General features: G+C 47.7%; 1 non-coding gene across 1 annotated transcript; it reads left to right on the top strand.

Moving 5' to 3' along the window:
- The first annotated feature begins 5,095 nt into the window (after positions 1-5,095).
- trnai-aau (transfer RNA isoleucine (anticodon AAU)) lies at positions 5,096-5,169 on the top strand. The gene has a single exon. It is a non-coding gene; the product is annotated as a tRNA-Ile (tRNA).
- Positions 5,170-8,906: the final 3,737 nt, after the last annotated feature.

Below are 8,906 nucleotides of genomic sequence, written 5' to 3'. Positions count from 1 at the left end.
GGCTCAAATCCAGGACCAGGGTTAGCCACCCCTAGCATAAAGCAAAACATTACATGTGTTTAAATGGATGAAGTCAATACAGTGATTAATGAATTGATGTATTTATTGAGGTGGCTGTGACAGAGTGGCTATAGAGACTATTGCGCTCCTTCACAGCAGCGTCTCTGTTGCTTATATTAAGTTATACTAAGGTATGCTGAGCTGACGATATTGAGGTTTTTACTAAAGAAAAAACAGATAACATTCCACAGGTTAACAACCAGTCCAGTCAAACCCTAAGAGAGATCAGGATAAATGAGGAGGAGGTAGTAAAGGGACTTTTTGTTTGTTGTTTTTTACATTTCAGTTAATTTGACAATTTTTTCACCATTGCATAAATTAAATAATCTAAAATGTGCTTTTTATTATTTTGTCTTCCTTTTCAAAGACAAAATCAATTACAAAACTACAATTAAAAAATATGTATTTAAGACTGAACATTAAACACTGTGCCAACAAAGCACAATAAATAAAATAAAATAAAATAGATAAATTTATATCTGGCCATCTTTGAGCCCCCCTTCTTGAATAGCCTACTGTGAAAGCCGGACACAAATAACGGGGAGAGAGAGGGAGAGTCTCCGGTTTCGGTTGTGTCCGGGCTTTATTTTGTTCAGGTATGTCAAAAAAGGGCGGAGATACAAAACAAAAACAAAATCAAAAGCAAAAGCAAAAAGTGTCCACAATCGGGGTGCTCTGGGCAGACAGGGGTAATAGACTCAGTCCACCTTCTTGTCGGTTAGCTGCTTCCGTCGGGGAGGGAGAGGGATTAAATAAACAGGGCACAGCCCACTTTATAGCGAGACACTCCTTTTCAATGGTGCTATATTTACGCTCCTGGGCGATAATTGTTTGCTTAGATAGAGGACGGGGTGTTCCTGACCCCCAACACTCTGGGACAGGACCGTGCCCACTCCAACTTCTCAGGCGTCGGTCTGTAGAATGAAAGGGAGAGAGAAGTCAAGGCATTTAAAAAAAGGGTGTTGGCAGAGGCGGTCCTTAATTGCCTGGAAAGCCACCTGGCACTGCTCCGTCCACTGGACCGTATCTGGAGCACCTTTTCGCGTCAGTTCGGTCAGGGGGTAAGCCAGGGTGGCAAAGTCCGGCAGAAACTGGCGATAATACCCGGAAAACCCCAAAAACTGCCGAACTTCCTTTTTGGACTTAGGAGGCGGACAGGAGGCAATAGCGGTCACCTTGTCAACGACTGGCCGTACCTGCCCCCCTCCTAAGAGGTACCCCAGATACTTGGTCTCCCTCCTCCCAACTGTTCACTTGCCCGGGTTTTCCGTGAGCAGCGCCCAGCCGATCCAGCAACTCATCCACACGGGGCATCGGATAGGCATCAAACCTAGACACTGCATTGAGCTCCCTATAATCAACGCAGAATCTAGTGCTGCCGTCAGGCTTTGGCACCAAGACTATAGGGCTACACCATTCCGATTGTGACTTTTCAATGACTCCCAGCTCCATCATCTTCTGCACCTCTTCATTGACAGCCTAGTTTTTGTAATAGGGGGTGCGATAGGGTTTGACACGCACGCAGTGGTCCAGTGCTGTGTGGATGTGGTGTTCAATGAGAAGTGTGAGCACGGGTCGGTGAGAAAAGACATGCTGGAAGCGGCACAATAAAGAGCGAACCTGCTGTTTCTGTGCGTTTGTTAAATGGGCGTTTGTTAAATTGAGTTCAGTGCGAACCTCAGAAACAGCGGCTTCAGACTCTTTATTGTGGGGGGAACTAAAAGCACCCAATGCTTCCTGCTCTCGCCACTTCTTCAGCATGTTCAGATGATAGATCTGCTTTTACCTCCGACGATCTGGGCGACACACCTCATAATCAACATCCCCTAAGCGGCGTGTGACCAAAAAGGGTCCCTGCCACTTAGCCAGCAGTTTAGATGTTGAATTTGGGAATAACACCAGTACCTTGTCCTTGGGTGAACGATCGTAACCGGGCTCTCCTGTTGTACATGCGCTGTTGTCGCTCCTGGGCCTGTAAGAGATGCAACTGTGCAAGTTTCCCCAGTGCCGATAGCCGATCTCTCAGGTCCAGGATGTGCTGTACCATAGAGGTCTGGGAGGGGGCGGTCGCCTCCCAGTCCTCCTTTATTAAGTCGAGGATGCCCCTCAGCCGCCTCCCGTACAGCAGCTCGAAGGGAGAGAAGCCAGTGGACGTCTGGGGCACCTCGCGTACAGCGAACAGCAGGGGTGGCAATAACTTGTCCCAGTCCCAAGCGTCTGTGCTCACAAACTTACAGATCATGTTCTTTAGGGTTTTATTAAAGAGCTCCACTAGGGCGTCTGTCTGGGGATGATAGATTGAGGTCCTGATGGACTTTATCCCCAGCAGCCTACAGAGGTCTCGCATCACGCGTGACATGAATGGAGAGCCCTGATCTGTCAGGATTTCCTTTGGGATCCCCACCCGAGTGAAGACCTTAAACAGCTCCTCGGCGATCCTAGTCGCTGACATTGTCCGGACACTCCGGACAGGCAGCACACCATCTTTCTACCTCCTTTTTGATGCCTGGCCAGAAGAATCGGTCCATTATCCAGCTTAAGGTCTTGTCACGACACAGGTGACCTGCCCCAGCCAAATCAGATGAGAGCCTATGATCCTTAATATTAGATAGATAGTTTTCACTAGCGAGCACCCGGCCGGGCGATGTCCAGGCTGCCCGCAACGTCACCGTGGTTTTTCCAGGGGACCACACACTGCCGGGGGAGAGAGAAAAAGAAGGAGCTAAGGAGGCAGATTTGTTTTTGGGACAGGCAAGGCGAGAAGGGGAAGTGGGTCGGGGAGAAACATGTTTAGGTGTGGTGTTTGGCAACATGCTGGTATCCAGGACAGTCAGGTCAGAGGGGGTCTTGGGAATGGAAGGGAGGGTGCCCGCCGTCGGGCATCAGAAGGTGGCATCGTCCCGGGCAATGATGGTTCTCTGCCAGCCTGGTGCCAGCCTTCAGGTTGGACGTGGGAGATGGCAGATGAACTGCTCCAAGGCCACCAGGTCGGCAACTTCCGTGGCTTGAGCCAGCGGTGGCAGGCACCGGGAGCCAGGTTCGAACCGGAGGCTTCTGAGCTTTCGGCGCTGGCCGTCCGACATCAGACCGACCCGGTCCAGGACACTGTCCCTCAGACTTTTGTAGTCTAGGGCACTCGGGTGGCAGGGGAGCCAGGCGTACCGCCCACTCCGACTCCGGCCAGTCGCAACACCGGGCAGTGCGCTTGAAGATGGCAAGAAAAGCCTCCGGGTCATGAAGTGAGCACTGACTCCGGTGGTACTCGATCCCACAACCATTGAATGACCACTGCCCTTTTCACTAAAAGTCCAGCGCGCTATCCATTGCGCCACAGAGCATGCCTACTGATGATGGGGCATCTCAGCGTGCTTGTACAAGTAGCATTTACAGATGTGTTTTTTAATCGCTCTCTCTGATATAGAGATGAAAGGAAATGATGGGTTCTTCTTTTAGATAATACGACTCATGTTGACTTGACTGTGAGGGAAAGTTTTTGTCTGGCACACTGTCTGTGTGTTTGTCTGTCTATCTGTGGCTGTCTGTGTGTCTGTGGCAGTCTGTGCTTGTGGCTGTCTGTGTGTGTGTCTGTGGCTGGACCGATGGGGCTGATTGGAAACATCTTCGACCTGGGTTTCTCTTCATCACAGATACATCTTTCGCTGCCCACATGCCCGAATTGCTTTTCAGCTGGATCACAGCCTCGCCCCAGGTGGGCAAAACCTCCAAAAGTGGTACAAACTCATCCACGTATTCCAGTGTTTCCGAGAAAGCTTGGCATAGTGAGTGAGAAAGTCAACCCTGACAGTGTGGCGACAGATGAGAAGCCACGGAATTGATGCACTCTGTGATGTCATAGAAGTCAGCTGTGAGAGAGTTCTGAGATGTCATCGCTGAACTGGCAGTGAAGGGAGAGGGAGAGGAAGGCAAAGCATGTACATGGCTTCTCTCGCTGACTGGGCAAGATTGGATTAATGAGAGAGTGCAAGGACGGAAATGCAGTTGTTTTCTCGAAGAGTGTAGAAGAGTTTTCTGGTCTCCTGATGGAGGCGTAGGTTCAAATACCACTTCTGACAGACTGATTTATAGCATGACCAATGCTAGGAATTGCAAAAGTGTTCTTTTATTTTCTGACACTAAGCTGTTGGTCACCTCGACTCGGTTGCATAAGTGTTGAAAGTCACGGATTCCCGCAATTCTGTGGCCGCATTCTCAAGGCTATCTTCTATAATACACCTCTCAAAAAAATAAGGGAACAAGTAATCATCACAGCATAATACCAAGTCAGTTACAGTTCAGGCATATTAATCTGTACAGTTAGGAAGCCTAAGCGGTTGTGAATCACTGTCTCTTGTTTTGGTGCAAATGAAAGTGACAGCAGGTGCACCGGAGATAGGCAACAGCAAGACAACCCCAAAAAGGGAATGGTTTTGCAGGTGGTGGCCACAGACGATTGCTCTCTCCTTATCCTTCCTGACTGATTCTTCTCTAGTTTTGCCTTTTGCTAGTGTCCTTGTCACTACTGGAATTATGAGGTGCTCCCTGCAGCCCATTCAGGTTGCACAGGTAGTCCAGCTCCTCCAGTATGGCACATCCATACGTGCCGTCTGAAGAAAGTTTGCTGTGTCTCCCAATACAGTCTCAAAAGCATGGAGGTGGGAGAGTTACAAATTATGCAATGTATGGTGAAGATCTTGAGGTTTCCTAGATTTTGATCACGGAGATCCGATGAGTGATTTAAGTGTTCCCGCAGTTTTCTTGATCAGTATATAATCTCGCGGTGGACGTATACATCCTCTCAGAATGGCCGAGTGGTCTAATTTGCCAGACTTAAGGTGTTGTTCCCTTGAAGAATGTAGAAGGGTTTTCTGGTCTCCTGATGGAGGCGTGGGTTCAAATCCCACTCCTGACAGATTGATTTATAGCATCACCAATGCTAGGAATTGCAAAAGTGTTCTTTTCACACTTGTGTGTAATGCATTTTGCAGCCAAATTACATAAACATGAGGAAATGCATGGCAGAGAGACTCCTTTTGATGGCCGGTTAGCTCAGTTGGTTAGAGCGTGGTGCTAATAACGCCAAGGTCTTGGGTTCGATCCCCACATCGGCCAAGACTGATCGTAGGTGCTCATCCGTCTAGTTCGAGTCCTGTTTTTTGAATGTTTGACATGAAACTCCCTGAAGGCAAGCGTAGTAGTGCACTTAAGCAGTGGTAGGATCCACAAGACTTCATCAAGCCGTGTCAAAGTCGGCCATCTACATGCACACGGGAAAATGTCCTTTCGCCGCTTTGCTTTTCTCAGAACACTTCATTTGCATTCTGTCCTCTGATAGTTTCAACTCGTGGGCTCCTGCCAATTCCTTATTACACAGACTTGGAGAGGGAAGCAATGCCAGTGGCTTCAAGAATCAACGCAAGTTTCATGAATGGCACATCTAAGCCATGGTGCCAACCAGACATTGAGCTGTTGGTCACCTCGACTCGGTTGCATAAGTGTTGAAAGTCACGGATTCCCGCAATTCTGTGGCCGCATTCTCAAGGCTATCTTCTATAATACACCTCTCAAAAAAATAAGGGAACAAGTAATCATCACAGCATAATACCAAGTCAGTTACAGTTCAGGCATATTAATCTGTACAGTTAGGAAGCCTAAGCGGTTGTGAATCACTGTCTCTTGTTTTGGTGCAAATGAAAGTGACAGCAGGTGCACCGGAGATAGGCAACAGCAAGACAACCCCAAAAAGGGAATGGTTTTGCAGGTGGTGGCCACAGACGATTGCTCTCTCCTTATCCTTCCTGACTGATTCTTCTCTAGTTTTGCCTTTTGCTAGTGTCCTTGTCACTACTGGAATTATGAGGTGCTCCCTGCAGCCCATTCAGGTTGCACAGGTAGTCCAGCTCCTCCAGTATGGCACATTCATCCGTGCTATCAGAAGAACCAGAAGGACCAGTATCTGCTTTTTTGTGCGAGGAGGAACAGGAGGAGCATTGCCTGAGCCCTCCAAAATGACCTCCAGCGGTCTACTGGTGTGCATGTTTCTGACTAAACTGTCAGAAACAGACTCTATGAGGGTGGCACGAGGGCCCGTCATCCTCCAGTGGGACCTGTGCTCACAGCCCAGCACCGTGCAGCTCGATTGGTATTCGTGAAAGAGTGTGGAGGCACCGTGGTGAACGTTATTCTGTCTGCAACATCATCCAGCATGATCGGTTTGGCTGCTGGTTTGGAGAGAAACACAAAGTGCCCTCTGTGTATTCACTATGCAACCATCAACAACTCTGACCTGGTCATATATATGTCCCAGGGCATCATCCTGTGTCTGGTCCATAGCGAAATCGGAAACCCGGTTGAAGGCGGGATCCAGTGTCGGGCCTTCCACTGGAAGAAGGAGAGAGGAGGTGAGTCCCAGAACTCGTTCCTTCCCCTGGGTCCAACAGGGTACTGTTGGCTGCTACACGACTGGAGTCAGAGGGAAGGCTGTCCCTGCCCCTCTCATCACCTGCAGTCACTAATGGTGATCGGTCCCCAGAGACATGTCCCAATTGTGCCCCAGCCAAATCAGACAATGAGAGCCTAGGATCTTTAATATTGGACAGAAATTCAGAGCCTCTGGGTCGTCCTCCGGTCCCATCTTTGGAATCTGCAGACCTGCCCAAGCCGGGTTTGCTGCGGTAAACAGCAGGGTTAGGTGCAGGAGCTGGTACTTGAAGTTGCTGGACAAGCGTCTCGAGAGTTTGTTGTTTTTGAGCCTGCAGCTTCACCACTGGGGCCAACAACTGTTCCACTGGAGACGCCTCCATAGCTGTCCTTCCGGGTACAGAGTTCAGGGTAAGTATGTCACAAAGCTTCCCCACATTGGCCACCAAATGTAAATGCCGGACACAATAAACGGAGAGAGTCTCGGGTTCCGGCGGTGTCCGAGCTTTATTGGGGTTCACAATAGTCCAACAGAAAAAAACACAAAAAGGGGAAAACAAGGCAAAACCAGCACACAAAACATCCACACAAACAGGGTGCTCCGGGCAGTCACAATAAAGTCTCCCTCGGGGAAGGAGAGGGATTAAATAGATGAAGCACACCTGCCAATGACGTCACAGTCGCCTCAGTGATCATTGCCTGCAGCCGTGAGCTCACAAGCTGTCTGCGAAGCAGCGGACAACACGGCTGCAACACATGAGCACCTAATTAGTGTGCGTCAGCAGCAGCCATGCCGTGACAGACAGCGTCCTGCCAAAATCACAATAAGATGTATAAAAGTACAGAAAAACAAAATGTAATAAACTAAAAATGATCTTTAATACATAGAACTAAAGAAAATAGGTTTAGTGTTTACAGATTCCTTTTTGGAAATACAATGACATGCATTACAAATGAGTATTTACATTTTATTTACAGCTGGTGCTCATGTGTCACTGTGCCCCTCAGGCTGTGGCAGGCGGTGACATATTGGGCAGCCAGGGAGGCTGTGTGTCCCTCCTCCAGGAGGACTGACCATTTTTATTTTTTCTCAGTTTTGTCAAAGGTAGGGTGGCATTCATTATTTTGTTAAGGAATGTGTCCCTTATTTTGGGCATATTTATTGCATTGCAGGAGGAAGTGCAACTCTCTCTCTCTGTCTCTTTCTCTCTCTGTGTGCGTCCGTCTGTCACTGGAGGCGTTTGTCGTCCCCGTCCAGTGACACCCTCTTAACTCCCCCGGCCCCCTGGAGCGTGACCTACAGCCGAAGGGAGCGCCTGAGGGCTGGTTGGAAGCATCTTGGACTCGGGTTCCTCTTCATCACCAGAAGGGGGAGCCGGAGTAGATTCCTGCAGAGATTGACACTTGTTTTTTTGTTTCAGCAGAAACAGTGCGGAGGCGACCCAAATCCTGCTGGGGGGAGGTGTTTAAAAAAAAAAGTTTTATCTTCTTCATAATGACATTATCCTTCAAGAAAAGACAAAGGGCATCAGATGATCAATACGTTAATACATCTCTTATAATCTCTCTTTAAAATACCAACTATTACAATGTTAACCATACATAAACAAAACAACCTATGCTTTTGTTTTTAATGTTGCTAGATCTCACAGTGATAAAATAAGGAAGATATGGTTTAACCAAAAAAGTTGATGAAACATTTCTTGGCAGAGCGCAAACAGAGGACATGTAAATAGGCTGACATTAAATTAAAGATAAGATTCTAAATAAGCTATCTTTTCTCTTCAGTCATGATGAGGAAAAATTGATAACTTGAATAATTTCATTCAGAATGACAAAGTTGCTCAATGTAAGCGCATTTTTCAGAGTAACGTTAGCACAGCTTCCTACAAATTGTCTGATAGATAAGATTAAAAAAGAAATCAGCTATCGGCTATGTTACAAATGAGAATTATACTATTAATATTGTACATTTATGATCATTATGTTTGTAGTTTGGATATGTCGATAATATATTTGACAGTAAATGGGTTTTATACGGTGTGTCCAAAAAAACTAAACAAAAACCCATCCCAATTTGCGTTACGTGATCGGGACCACTCCGTGGACCACAGTGCCGAGGTCCGGACCACTCAGTCGCTGTGGTCCAGACCTTGGACCAAAAAATGTTACAACCCCTACTGCTCCGCTGTGTCAGTTGTTTCTGTAACTGAATCACAAAACTGGGTTTTGATGTGCTCCCCACGTGCGTGTTTACAACGTCACTGAAGAAAAAAAACATCGAATCTGGAACACTGACGAGAATTGGAAGAAGCCGTGGCTGTGGCTAACTGTGTCTGTGAGTAGTATAGATGGCAGCATCACTTATTTTGACAGCCGGAAATCCCGCCCTCCCTATGTACCTTTGAACTGGAACTCCTCTCTCCTTC

The sequence above is a fragment of the Amia ocellicauda genome, chromosome 12 (assembly GCF_036373705.1).
Source record: "Amia ocellicauda isolate fAmiCal2 chromosome 12, fAmiCal2.hap1, whole genome shotgun sequence".
Lineage (NCBI taxonomy): Eukaryota > Metazoa > Chordata > Actinopteri > Amiiformes > Amiidae > Amia > Amia ocellicauda.
The sequence above is the reverse complement of the archived record's forward strand: the minus strand, read 5'-3'. Positions and strand labels throughout refer to the sequence as shown.